Here is a 14,678-nt window from a genome sequence, read left to right as displayed (position 1 = left end):
TGGAGGCAATGCATATTCCACCCCTGGCAAATGTCAAGCAGCATTGGAAAATCTGAGCATTGTGATCGATGGTCACAAGGTAGAACACTATCAATCTATCTCAGTTGTTATGAGGGACGACAATCAGGCCGGCTCGAAGAAGAAACCAATAACATGTCAACCTGTAGAACCAGAGGAGCCAACACACTTGACCACTGTTACACCACCATCAAGAACACTTACTGTACCACCCAGCATCCATACTTTGGTAAGTCAAATCACCTGGATGTACTTCTACTCCCAGCCTATAGGTAGAGACTGAGGATAGTGACACCACTGGTGAGGACTGCGGACATATGGTCAAGGGAGGCAGAGATGCATTACAGGACTGCTTTGAATTGGAGCACTGGACCATGTCCAGGCAAGCTTCACTGGATCTGAATGAATATGCTATGACCATCACTGACTCCATCTGGACCTGTATGGATAAGTGTCTGCCTTTGAGAATTAACTGAGGTTTCCCAAACCAGAAGCCCAGGATGAAACAGCAGATCCACAGTCTACTGTGGGGTGGATCTGTGGTGTTCAAAAAAGGCAATTTGGAATCCTACAAGAAGTCCATGTATTATCTACAGAAGTGCTTTGTGAGAGCAAAAAGGTAATTCCACGTGAAATTAGAGATGTAATCAGGTGCATGACAGCAGGGATTACAAGCCATTACTTCCTATAAAGTGGAACCTAATAGCATAATTGTCAGTGATGCTATATGCTCAAATAAGCTCAATGTTTTTTACGCATACTTTGAATGGGAGAATAACACTACACACTTGTGAATCCCCACAACATCAGCTGATCTCATGATCACTGTCTCGGAGGCCAACTTCAGACCTTCCTTCAGGAGGGTGTGTCCTCACAGGGCGCCAAGCACCGTCAGTGTACCTAGAAGGGTAATTAAAAACCCATGCTGACCAACCAGTTGGAGCGTTCAAGGACACCTTCAACATCTCGCTACTGTGGTCTGATGTTCCCCACCTGCTTCAGAAGAGCTGCAATCATATTGGTTCCCAAGAGGAGCAGGATGAACTTCTTCAACACCTATTCACCATATATACCTACTGTAATGAAGTGTTTGAAGAATTTGGTTATGGCTAGAATTGATTTTTCCCTGAGCAAGGAACTGAGCCCAATGAAATTTACCTACTACTGCAATAGTTTTACAGCGGAAACGATCTCACTGGATCTCCGCTCTGTTTTGGAGCACCTAGACAACAGCAAAACATATGTGTTGTTTAATGATTACATCTCACTATTCAATACCATCAGCCACTCAGTATTAGTCACCAAGCTTCCAAGCCTGGGCCCCTGTACCTTCCTCTGCAACTGGATCCTTGACACCACAGTCCGTACGGATTGGTGATCCTCAGTGACGACCCACATAGGCACACCTCAAGGATACATAGCGAGGCCACTGCTCTTGCTTTCTCTATACTCATGACTCTGTGGCTAAGCAAAGCTCAAATCGCATCTATAAACTTGTAGAAGACATCACTGTTGTTGGCAAAAATCTCAGATGAAGATGAGGAGATAAATAAAACAGTGGTTGAGTAGTGTTACAACAATAACCTCACATTCAGTGTTAGCAAGAACAAGGAATTGGCCCCTCTGCCATGAATGCTACCTCATTATTCCTTTTTATTGCACTATTTATTCATTTTGTAATTTATAGTCATTTCACATCTTTGCACGGTACTACTGTCACAATACAACGATTTTAACGTTGTACTGTATAAAACAGTGATATTAAACCTAATCCTCATTCTGATTCTGATTAGAAATTTGACTTGGTTAAAATCAAAAGAGATTAATGGATAGATTTTGCATATCCCTTGAAGTGATTGTTTCCTTCCCACTGAGCTGGTTTCAAATGAAATAACCATGCTCCCATCAGGTGGTTGGTATCCCTTTTAGTGAAATAGCAAGTGGCAGTATTATGTCAGGTTAGGAAGGTTTATTTTCTGATATGATAGTCTATTTCCCTTTACTGAAGAAATACAGATTTTGGATAAGATACAATTGCAATTTTGAGAGGACAAATATGGCACTGACACAACGGATTGGTTAACAAGTATTAACAATGCTGTTTCTGGTCAGCCTGGCAAGGTGAAGCTGTCACTCAACATCAGAAGGCCTCAATTTCACAGGTGCAATTATTGCATTAGCAAAACTTGTCAAGTGCTCTGAATGTCTTTGAAAATGATTGTGACTGACAGCTGCACTTAATTGTGGAATACATCATTTTGATCTTCATTTGTCTTCGTTCAGATATCAAAGCCAAGTAAAACTGTTGCCTGGATTGAGATTATTCAGTGACTTTATTACGCAGCTTGTCTAGAGTTAATGGAGGAAACAATCCTTTCTAGGACCTACTGTATTCCCAGTTTCCCCCTCTAATTCTATTAGCTTTCTTAGCCTGATACCGGCTGGTCATCATCCTTTTACCGAAGAAGGGTCTCGGCTCAAAAAGTCAACTGTTTATTCATTTGCATAGCTGCTGCCTGACCTGCTGAGTTCCTCCAGGATTTTGTGTACGTTGCTTTGGATTTCCAGCATCCGCAGTCTTTCTTGTGTTCCTTCTTCTACTTTGCCTCTTTTGTCACCCACTGAAAACACTGGGGTTTTTCTTCTTAAGACTCTTTCATCTTGCATTTGAGAGTTCTCCCAAGCCTTAGCAACTCATCATCCTCACATTGAACTGCATTTTCAGTTACAAGCTCTGCCCTACTTGCTCATACTACTTCTTTTCTAAAGACATATCTTCTTGTGTCAGAGACACCATGTGAAGTATGATCTGTTGTCCATACTATTGGTTGAAATAACAAAGACTCTATCCATAAACTGAATTCACAGTCAGTTTTCTTGAGCCTTAGGGAGACAGTCACTTGGAGTCTTTTTGAACACACCTTCATACATATGGCAAAGATATTTTAAGTCTTTCAGTTTTAAATATGAGCACCAAAGACTTGTCTTGTCAGTAGTGCTGGGTAACAACAGGTGATTACTGTCAAAAGAAGGACTAGAAGGTTTCAAAGTGGTATCTCATTATCCCCTTCCCAAGAGTTCAAAGTTTGGGGAATAAATGATGGTCTCTGTATTATCTGTAGCATGGAGTACATCTACATGAAGAGTTGTTGCAGGAAAGCAGCATCTATCATCAAGGACGCCCACCACCTGTATACAGGAGCTGTGGGACTCTCACCACCAGGTTCAGATACAGTTATTACCTCTCAACCATCAAGCTCTTGAATGAGAGGGGATAATTTCACTCAACTTCACTTGTCCCATCATGGAACTGTTCCCACAACCAATGGCCTCACTTTCAAGGACTCTGCACCTCATTTTTGCAAAAATTGTTTTTTATAATCATTATTATTGTATTTTTATTTTTTCTCAGCTCAAGCTGGTAAAACCTGAGGAATGAGCATAGCCAAGCAAGCACACTCATTTATCAATTGCTAAAACTTTCAGAATATTCTAGTGGTGTTTAGTATTGTGGCTTTCTGAAGATTTACATAAATATTGCTGTGTAGACCTAATTGTTTAATACTATTGTGTCGTTACTTTGGAATGATACCAGTTGTAGATATTACTATTAGGACAATGTATTGTAAACTGTTGGATTGTTTCTGGTTGTTCTTGGTATGATCCGTATTTATCATCTTGAATATGTTGGTCTTTTACTATGTATTTTTGATCATTTTCTTGTGTTAACCACCAGATCCTCTGTTGCCACAAGGAATCATTCTGTAGCTGGAAAGAGGAGTCCAACTCTGAGCTAGGCGTTTGACGATTCCTAGTCGTCATCTAGTCAGCTCAGATCCTGGACACATCTTCCATGGAGGGTCATGCCTTTCCATTGGCTAACTTTTTCTTCTGAAGTGATTATTTCTTCGTTTTCCTGGGTTGTGCTTTCATTTAAGTTCCGTGGTGTGTACTTCCTATCAGAATTGCAAATCCTTCTTCGTTAATGGAAGTATATCTTTAGAAGTTTTATCTAACTGTTGTGTAATTTTTTAATGTCTCTTATTCCTCTTCCTCCTTCTGTTCTAGGTAGTGTTAATCTAAGTGTGTTTGAGTGTACAGAGTGTTTTCGAAAAGTTATCATTTCCTTTCTTATTTTTCTTTATAAATTTTCCAGATTGATTTTGCACCAAGATATTACAACAAAACAATATGTTAATATGGGTATAGCAAAAGGATTTATTGCCTTTGTTATATTTTTACTATTAAACTCGGTTTGCCATATTTTCTTAAGCCTTGAAATAAATTCTATTGAAAGTTTTCCTTTTATTGTACAATGATCTATTTTCTTTGCTTGTTGATATCCCAGATACTTATATGTTTCATATTGATTCATGATTTGTATTGTATCCTGCCGCTCTGTTTTATTCTCTATTAACTCTATTGTACTTTTCTTTATGTTTAATGTTCTGCACTTATCTAGTTCAAAGTTCATGTTATTTTTTAAAATTTTTCTCAGTTTAAGCAGGTAAAACTTGAGATATGTACAGAGCCAAGTACACTCATTTCTCAATTGCAAGGAACCTTAATGACTATTCTAGTGGTGTATAGCATTGAATTGAATTGACTTTATTTCTTGCATCCTGAACATACATGAGGAGTAAAGATCTTTACGGTACGTCTCCATCTAAATGTGCAACGTGCAATCATAGTAATTTATACTAATTTATAATAAATAGAACAGTCAATGTAACATAGAAATACAATCAAATCAGTGTGAGTTAATCAGTCTGATGGCCTGGTGGAAGAATCTGTCCCACAGCCTGTTGGTCCTGGTTTTTATGCTGTAGTACTGTTTCTCAGATGGCAGCAGCTAATGCTAATGCTATTGTAGTGATTTTGGGATGACCACCAGTAGTAGATATTACTACTGGAACAATATATACCCTGTTCATCTTTCATAGTCTTTCAATTTCCTCTTTTAATTCAGTATATTTCTGATGTTTCTCACATTGATTTCCATAAGTTATGTGTGTTTGGAATGGCTGTATCTATTAAGTAAATTGTTCTTGCTTGTTTAACCTCTGTTATTATATCTGGATTAATATAATATATTATAATTATTATTGTTTCGTTTTCTTTCTTTTAGTATCAGCACAGTTTGTTCTCTTTTGCACACTGGTTGCCCATCCTGATGGAGCAGTCCCTCATTAATTCTGTTATAGTATGTTTCTATGAGATCTCTCCTCATTCTCCTAAACTTCGGTGAATACAACCCAAGAGATGCCAGTCGTTCCTCATACGGTAACCCTTTCATTCCTGGAATCATTCTTGTGAATCTCCTCTGAACCCTCTCCAATGTCAGTATATGCTTTTTAAAATAAGGAGCCCAAAACTGCACACAATACTCCAAGTGTGGTCTCACGAGTGCCTTGTAGAGCCTCAACATCACATCCCTGCTCTTATATTCTTATATCAGGTCTTTATTCTTTGGAGCACAGAAGGTTGAGGGGGGACTTGATAGAGGTATTTAAAATTATGAGGGGGACAGATAGAGTTGACGTGGATAGGCTTTTTCCATTGAGAGTAGAGGAGATTCAAACAAGAGGACATGACTTGAGAGTTATGGGGCAAAAGTTTAGGGGAAACACGAGGGGAAACTTCTTTACTCAGAGAGTGGTAGCTGTGTGGAATGAGCTTCCAGTAGAAGTGGTAGAGGCAGTTTCAATTTTGTCATTTAAAAAAAATTGGATAGGTATATGGACAGGAAAGGAATGGAGGGTTATGGGCTGAGTGCAGGTAGGTGGGATTAGGTGAGAGTAAGTGTTCAGCATGGACTAGAAGGGCCAAAATTTCCTCTTTCCTTGCTGCAATTGTTATATGGTTATATTCTATACCTCTAGGAATGAATGACAACATTGCATTTGCCTTCTCGCCACTGACTCAACCTGGAGGTTAACCTTTATTGTATTCTGCACAAGGACTCTCATATCCCCTTGCAACTCTGCATTTTGTATTCTCTCCAGTCTCTCTGCAGGCTCTCTGTTTCCTCAACACTACCCGCTCCTCCACCTAACTTTGTATCATCAGCAAATTTGGCCACACATCCATTAATACTGTAGTCCAAATCATTGACATACATTGTAAAAAGCAGCGGTTCCAACACTGACCTCTGTGGAACTCATCTAGTAACAGGAAGCCAGCCAGAATAGGATCCCTTTATTCCCACTCTCTGATTTCTGTCGATTAGCCAATGCTCCACCCATGCTTGTAGTTCCATGGGCTCTTACCTTGCTAAGCACCCTCATGTGCAGCACCTTGTGAAAGGCCCTCTGAAAATCCAAGTACATCACATCCATTACTTCTCCTTTGTCTACCCTGCTTGTAATTTCCTCAAAAAATTGCAGTAGGTTAGTCAGGCAGGATTGTCCTTTCAGGAAACCATGCTGGCTTTGCTCTATCTTGTCATGTGCCTCCTGGTATTCTGTAATCTCATCCTAACAATCGATTCCAACAACTTCGCAACCACAAGTGCCAGGTGACAGGTCTATATTTTCCTTTCTGCTACCTCCCACCCTTCTTAAATAGCGGAGTAACATTTGCAATTTTCCAGACATCTGGTACAATGCCAGATCTATCGATTCTTGAAAGATCATTGTTAATGCCTCTGCAATCTCTCCAGATACTTCCTTCAGAACCTGAGGGTGCATTCCATCAGGTCCAAGAAATTTATCCACCCTTAGTCTATTAAGCTTCCTGAGCACCTTCTCAGTCATCATTTTCATCGCACATATTTCACTTCCCTAACACTCTTGATTGTCCGGTATACTGCAGATGTCTTCCACTGTGAAGACTGATGCAAAATATCCATTCAGTTCCTCTGCCATCACTGCATGTCTCATTACAGTATCTCCAGCGTCATTTTCTATTGGTCCTATATCTACACTCAACACCCTTCCTTTATATACTTAAAAAGCTTTTAGTATCTTTTTTGATATTAGCCGCCAGCTTCCTTTCATAATTCATCTTTTCCTTCCTAATGATCTTATTACCGTAGATTCCGGATTTTAAGCCGCTACTTTTTTCCCACATTTTGAACAGCTTTGAACTTTGCGGCCTTTAATACGGAGCGGCTAATGCATTATTTTTTTTCATGCCGCCGAAAACATTTTGCCTCGTAACAGTAGACCAATAAAATTGATGAGTAGTTCACAGAGGTCCAATGAAATTGTACGATAAATCAAGCGCACTTTCACAATTAAATTATTGTAAATCAGTCATTTGTACTCACCCTCATCAACATGGAAAACACTCGAAGAAAAGCATTGTGCTGCCTTTATGGCAGTTATTTAGTTTATAATATTTTCGCTTAGAATTCATTTGTTAGTTAAAGTTAGAAGAGTTTTAACTAAATTTGTTTTCTGTACTACATCGCGGGATGCTATGACGTCACACCCGGTTTCGCCGCGTCTTGTGGGATACCGGTTTGCGATAAACGGGACGGCGGGGGGGAGCGGCGGAGCGAAAACGCTGCTTTTAAGTTAAAGGCGATCAATAACTTTTCCTGGTAGGCTGCAGTATATATATATTTTTTACCAGTCGTTAGGAGATATTGGAATGTTGTTCAGTAAAAAAGTATACGCAACGTGTATTTAAAAGTAGCCGCGTTACAGGCACGGTTCGAAAAAAAGCATTTGCAATATGTATTTGTTTATGTTACCATATGGATTTAATTAAAAGTTAAAAAATCCTCACGTGTAATATCTTTCTGTGTAAATATCTCATATTACAAGGTGGGACACCTGCGGCCGAAAATCCGGTGCGGCCTAAAATCCGGTGCGGCCTGTACAAGTAAAAAATTGATTTTATTTCTAAAATTAGAGCCAGCAGCTTTTAATCAGGTGCGCTCTGTAGTCCGGAATCTACGGTAGTTTCTTTCTGCAAGTTTTTAAAAGCTTCCCAGATCTCTATCTTCTCACTAGCTTTGGCTTCCTTGTATGCACTCTTTTTTGCTTTTACTTTGGGTCTGACTTCACTTGTCAGCCACGGTAGTGTCCTTCCATTTGAAAATGTCTTCTTCTTTGGAATATATCTGTCTTGCACTTCCCTCATTTTTCACAGAAACTCCAGCCATTGCTGCTCTTCTGTCCTTCTTGCTGGTGTCACTGTCTAGTCAACTTTGGCCAGTTCCCCTCTCATGCCATGGTAATTTCCTTTATTTCAGTGGAAAATTATATTGCTAAGTGCCAACATAATTTGAGTTGTCTTTGAAACTTATATTCTGTTCCAATCATTTCATACCAAAGTATTCATAGAAGGTAAAGATATGTAGAAACCAAGGACAGAGGCTAGAACAAAATTCTTTCTTCTCAGCCCTTTACCTTTTCCACTACAGAGTCATAGAGCAATAGAAAAGTACAGCACAGAAACAGGTCCTTTTGCCCATGTAGTTCATGCCAACCTGCAGCAGGTCCATAGCCCTCTATACCCCTACCATCTGTATACCAATCCAAACTTATCTTAAATGCTGAAATCGAGCTTGTATGCACCACTTGTGCTGGCAGCTCATTCCACTCTCTCACAACCCTCTGAGTGAATAGGTTTTCCCTCATGTTCCCCTTAAACTTTTCATCTTTCATCCTTGAACTTGCCTAATTGAAGTCGCACCCAACTTCACTGGAAAAAGCTTGCTTGCATTTACTTTAACTATATCCCTCCTAATTTTATGTACCTCTCTCAAATCTTCTCTCAATCTTCTACAAAGCAAGGAATAAAGCCCTTACCTATTCAATCTTTCCTTATAACTCAGACCTTCTCAACCTTGTAACGTCCTTCTAAATTTTCTCTGTACTCTTTCAACCTTATTTAAATCTTTCCTGCAGATATGAGACAAAAACTGCTCAATAATACTTCAAATTAGGTCTCACCCCAATGTCTTATACAACTTCAACATAACATCCATCTCCTGTACTCAATATATTGATTAATGAAAACCAATGTACTTGAAACTTTCTTTAGGACCCTATCTATTTGTGACACCATTTTCAAATGAATTATAGACCTGTATTTCCAGATTCCTTTGTTCTACCACACTCTTCAGTGCCCTACTGTTCACTGTGTAAGATCTACCCTAGCTGGTCCAACCAAAGTACAAAACCTTGAAGATGTCTGGTCAAAATGCCATTTTTCAACCCATTTTTCCAACTGGTCCAGATTCCACTGCAAGTCATAATAGTCTTCCTCGCTGTCCACTACATCCCCAATGTTGGTCTCATCCACAAATTTGCTGATCCAGTTAACCACATTATCATCCAGATCGTTGATATAGATGACAAAAAATAAACCATGCACTGATCCCTGCAGCACTCCACTAGTCCACAGGCCTCCAGTCAGAGAGGCAACCATTTACTACCATTCCATGTCTTCTCCCACATCTCACCTCCCAGCTTCTCACTTCCCTCCCCCCCCCCACCCACACCCACTTATCTACCCCTCACCTTTCCACTTATCTTCTCCCTCTCCTTCTACAAAGTTTGTAGTTTGTACTACTTCCCCTCCCCTTGGAACGAAAGATCGACTCTTTAATCCTTTTAATAGATGCTGCCAGACCTGCTGAATTCTTCCAGCATTATTATAAACTGGATGCTTATCTAATCCAGCCCATCATTTGGTCAGGATTTTGAACCCTCCGGTTTAGAAAAGGTATTACATTTATAGAAAATCATAGATTTAGCACTATGGTGCAAAAAGATGTAATTGTCCCTATGAGTAGAGGTCTGATATACAGTGACTAGTTCTAAAGGAGTAATAAAGGCTAAAATGATTATTTATTTATTGTGATACAGTGTGGAATAAGTCCTTCTAGCCCTTTGATCCATGTTGCTCTGCAATCCCTGGATTTAACCCTAGCCTAATCACATGATAATTTACAATGACCAATTAACCTACCAACGGGTACATCTTTGGACTGTGGGGGGAAACAAGAGCACCAGGGGAAACCCATGTTGGCGTGGGGAGAATGTACAAACTCCTTCCAGGCAGTGCAGGGAGCTGAACTTAGATCACCTGTACTGTAAACGCTGTGCAAACCACTTTGCTGCCCTTAAGCTACCGTGGCTCCTGTTTCACTGAGGCTAAAGGATTAAACGGTGAATAGAGAAAGACTCTTCTGGGTGGGGAATCAGTGATGCCCGTAAGACATAGGAGTTGAATTAGACCATTAACCCATTGTGTCTGCTCCGCTAACATCTAATGATGCCAATTATAAGCTTAACATTGTTATCGCACAGAGAGATTTGGAAAAAATCTTTATGTTGCTATGGTTTTGATTAATCTTTCAAGAGAAAAAATGATAAATATTTGAATCAGATGAAGGTGTAGGAGGTTGAGTGATAAAAGTGAACAATGGGATATTTTTGGAATGCTCCAGTAAAGAATCAGCACAGGTTATTTTGGACAAATAGCTTCCTGCTGACTTCAATCTAGCATGCTTTTTATGTATTCAGAATGAACATAGGTCTTACACCATATGTAGATGTCTGCACAGACCTAGAGTCTGTAAAATACAACAGCCTTTTTCAAAGAAAATCCATTACATGTGTTTTTTTTTTATTCTTCACACTTTCAAATTCCATTTTGAAAGCAAGCAGCTGCAATCTGCAGGGAGACACAGTGAAGGATGGCAATAGTTTTCAGAAAACTATTTCCTAAACTTTAGTTCAACCTTCAAGACAATTCACTGTTACAAAATACTTTGAACCAAGTGGTCTGTCTTGCAATTTTGAAGAATCAATATGGTCATGTTGTCAGAAAACAATGGCCTTTAGTACATCTGTACATCATTCCCCATGGTAGTTCCATGATAGAAAAAACAAATAAACTACCACAGTTGCTGGAATTCTGAAGTAATGCAGGAACATTTGGAAACCCACTGCAAGTCTGGCAGGATCTGTGGAAAGGGGAGGAGAGCTCATGTTTCAAGAGGATGATCTTCCATCAGATCAAGGGGGAAAAAAGATCTGTGATATAGAGGAGAACATCAGGTTGATAAATGATGAGATGAATGAGATAAATGATGGTTGTGCAGAGGAAAATATGTCAATAAAGGCTTGATAAAGTTATATCTGGGGAGAAATACACACTGTACCCACCTTATTAGGTAAAGGAGGTAATGCATGGTTATTTCAGTTACTGTCATATCCCTGTCAGCTTTAACCAGTCTCGCCACTCTCCTCTGACCGATCTCATTAACAAGACATTCTTGCTCACGTAACTGCCGCTCACTGGATGTACTCTTTTGCATTTTTGCACCATTCTCTGTAAACTCTGTTGTGCGTGAAAATCCCAGGAGATCAGCCGTTTCTGTGATACTCAAACTACCTCATCTTCCTTCATCATTCCACATTCAAAGGCACATAGAACACATTTCTTCCCCGTTCTGGTGTTTGAACAACAACTGAACCTCCTGACCAGATTTGCATGCTTTTCTGCATTGAGTTGTTGCCACATGATTGGCTGATTAGATGTTTGCATTAATGAGCAGGCGTACAAGTGTACCTAATAAAGTGGCCATTGAGTGTATGTTATGTAGAAGTAGTTGAATGGAATCTGGATTAATCTGGAGAAAGAAAAGGAACACTGTGAATGCTGGAAGTTAAATATACAAGACAGAGATGACTGCTCTTAAAGAGTGGAATGACACTTGCAGTCTTCCAGTCTTATGGGACCATGCCAGAATCATGAAATTACAGTATCATGCAAATATCTCAGGTACATATATATAGCTAGGGTCCCTAAGGCAATTGCATAGTACTGTAGTAATTTTATGTATTGTACTGTACTGCTGCTGCAAAAACAAATACATTTCATGATGTGTGTGAGTGATGATAAACTTGATTGTGATATAGGTCTTTATTATGGATTGAGGGTGGGTAGTGGGCAAGGAGATGGGAATCATGGTTGGGAAAAGGGGAACAGAGAGGGGAGGGAGCGCAAAGCACCAAAGAGACATTTTGTAATGACCAATAAACCAATTGTTTGGAATCAAATGACCTTGCCTGATGTCTCTGAGCTGGGTGTGTCTGCACACGTGCCACCCCACCCCAGCTTTGGCACTCCTCCTCTGCCACATCCCACACCCCTCCCACAGTGCTCCACTCTTGCCATTCAGAACATCCTTTGATCCCACCAGGTTTACAAACTTGCTCTCCGCTCCACATTGACAAATATGGTACTATGCAAAAGTCGTAGGCACCCAAGGTATACCACATATATGTGTCTAAGACTTTTGAACTGAATGGAGGCACTCAGCAATGTCGCCACCAGATGTAGATATGATTTCCCAAAAAGCACAGGAGACCACATCAAGAATACCAAGTGCAGTTCGCTAAACTAAAGTGTTTCACTATGAGTCTTTGGCTTCTTGGATGGCAGGAAGGAAGGAGGTGAAAGGGCAAAAGCAACTGGCTGTTGCATGGGGAAGTGCTCTGAGAAGGTGAGTGTTGTTATGGCTGAAATGTGGACAGAAGCATAACGTCACAGAAGGAACAAATTTTTTTGGAAAGCTGAACGTTGGGGCAGTGGAAAATTTGTCTGGCGATGACCTAACGTTGAAGGTGTCATTAGTTATAGAGGAATATCCAATGAAAGTGAAGCCTACTGGGGTGGAAGGTGAGAGCAATGGGATCTCTTCCTTTTTGTCCTCTTTGTTATTATAATGTGTATTGACTCTTCCCTGGTTCTCCAGAAACATCATTGACCCGATATTTTAGATATTTCTCTCTCCAAAGACACTGCCTGATCTGCTTTGTATTTTCACGATGTTGCATTTTATTTTAACCGCTATCATCAATGCCAAAATGTTTCTGTTGAATTGTAAAATAGTTTTGAAAAGAGCATTACACATAATATTTATTGAATGATTTGCATCATCTGTGAATAATATCAGGAACCCACAAATCTGTTCAGACTGCTCTGCTTTTCAGGACATTTGTCTTTGATTAATAGAGGAAAAATAGACTATGATAGTAAACTTCTATAAATCATTAGAGCAGACTGTGAAAACTCCTTCAAGTATGCTAAATGAGAAAGATTAGCAAGGCAAAAGTGGGTCTCTTTTTGTCAGTAATGGTAAAAATTTGTAATGGCATTGATGAAATGGTAAAGCAATGAAACCAAAACTATTACACTGTCTTTAGAGGAGAAGACACAAGTACCATTCAGAAGTGCTTGAATTTCAGGAGTCTAATGAACAGAAGGTAATAAAGAAAGTTAATACTGGCTGATGTTGACATATACCCCAGGATGCACAGGGACACATCATCACTGATGTAACCTGGGGTCATTTGGTGTTTTGGTTCTTTCAACATCAGACACACTTATCCAAGTGACCCAGCCAGGGTTGATCAGGCCCTGGCTTGTGGCCAGGCAGCACTGATCCACAGGTCACACCTCTTGATCCGTAGCCATCTGGAGGCTCGATCAGCAGCCTCTGTGACTGTCCTGATGACTATTTTCTGTGCAGCCCCTGTAATGCCAAGGAGAAAGTAGGTTCTACACAGTGAGCAGCAAGTAAAGCCTCTAAATCCCACCTATATAGGCCCACAATGTGTCCTCCAACCTTGTCTCTGGCACTGCTTTACCAGCTCCTGTTATTTGTCTTTCATAGGCTCAAGTGCTTCCTTGATCTGGTTTTCCCAAGGAACTGTCAGTTCTACCATGACCACCTGCTTTGAAGTTTCTGACAGAACAAATACTGGAGAAATTAACAGTACAGAATGCTGATAAATTGACATACATAGTGTAATTACCTGTATCCTAAACTACTACAAGTAGCCATTAAATTATTAGTTATCATCTTTCCCCATTTTATAGATAATGGAAATGGTCCTGCAGATTGAAGGGTGAGCAATGTAAACATGATATTTAAAATGAGGGGGAAAGCAAATTGGCAATGTTAGACTGGTTAGAAGTAGGGAAGTGTCAGTGTCTATTATAAACAATGTAATAGCAGTACACTTGGAAAATATCAAAGGAATTACATGAAGCCAACAAGAATTCATGAAAGGGAAACCATGTTTGACAAACCTGCTGGAGTGTCCTGAGGTGAGAACTGGCAGAATAGATAAGGAAGAAACAATAGATGCTGCGTATTTGGATTTTCATAAGGCCCTTGATAATGTCCTACGTAAGAGCTTACTGCATAAAATTAGAGCACATAGAATTAGCTTGGAATTTTGGCTTTATAAAACTATAAAACATCTACCTCTTGTATTTTATCCTCGAGATTAAATTGGAAATATTTCATTAGTTTCCTGAATTATCTTATGTTTGTCTGTGATATTTTAATAATTTATGTATATTGACTCACATTGCTTCTCAGCTCCTACCATTTAGAAAATGTAGTTTTATTCTTTTGTAGACCTAAAGTGCTTGACCTGAGATTTGTTAAACAGTGAAATCCATTTGTCATCTTTGTGAGCATAGACTTCATTCATTATTCTGTAATCTAAAGCTTCCTTGAAGTGCCGTCTATCTTGGTGCCATCAGCAAAATCTGATTTATAGCTTTCGTTCTGATCATCCCAGTCCTTTATGAATATGCTGAATAACTGTGGCTCCAACAGAAGAGAGTTTAGTCAGGAGGTTGACAGAATCCCAGGACAAATGGCTTTTTATACAATC

The sequence above is a fragment of the Hemitrygon akajei genome, chromosome 20 (genome assembly GCF_048418815.1).
Source record: "Hemitrygon akajei chromosome 20, sHemAka1.3, whole genome shotgun sequence".
Lineage (NCBI taxonomy): Eukaryota > Metazoa > Chordata > Chondrichthyes > Myliobatiformes > Dasyatidae > Hemitrygon > Hemitrygon akajei.
The sequence above is the reverse complement of the archived record's forward strand: the minus strand, read 5'-3'. Positions refer to the sequence as shown.